Consider the following 368-nt stretch of genomic DNA (forward strand, 5'->3'; position numbering starts at 1 on the left):
AGAAGACAATGGAGGCGGCTGCGTTGGCTGTGTGTGAAAGCGGCTTCCGGTATTTCCAGTCATGGCGAAGGCAATAAGCAAATAACAGGCCGATTCAGTCTATTTTTGGCTGGGCCTATGGGCCATCATATGGCTCCTCTAAAGGCCACTCCCTGAAAGCTGAATAGAAAACCATTCTTTAGTCCACATTGGCCTTCAATGGTATACATTTAATGTTAAGTATATGCTTCTCACATAATTATCTACAGTATTTTATTATTGCTGAACTGCCTGAACACTGTCTTTGTCTCTCAAGTTATGCATCCAAGTCTCACAGTTGCTGTCATAGCAACCAAAACGGGAGGACCACCATGCAAATATCACTCGTT

The sequence above is a fragment of the Salmo trutta genome, chromosome 23 (genome assembly GCF_901001165.1).
Source record: "Salmo trutta chromosome 23, fSalTru1.1, whole genome shotgun sequence".
Classification (NCBI taxonomy): domain Eukaryota; kingdom Metazoa; phylum Chordata; class Actinopteri; order Salmoniformes; family Salmonidae; genus Salmo; species Salmo trutta.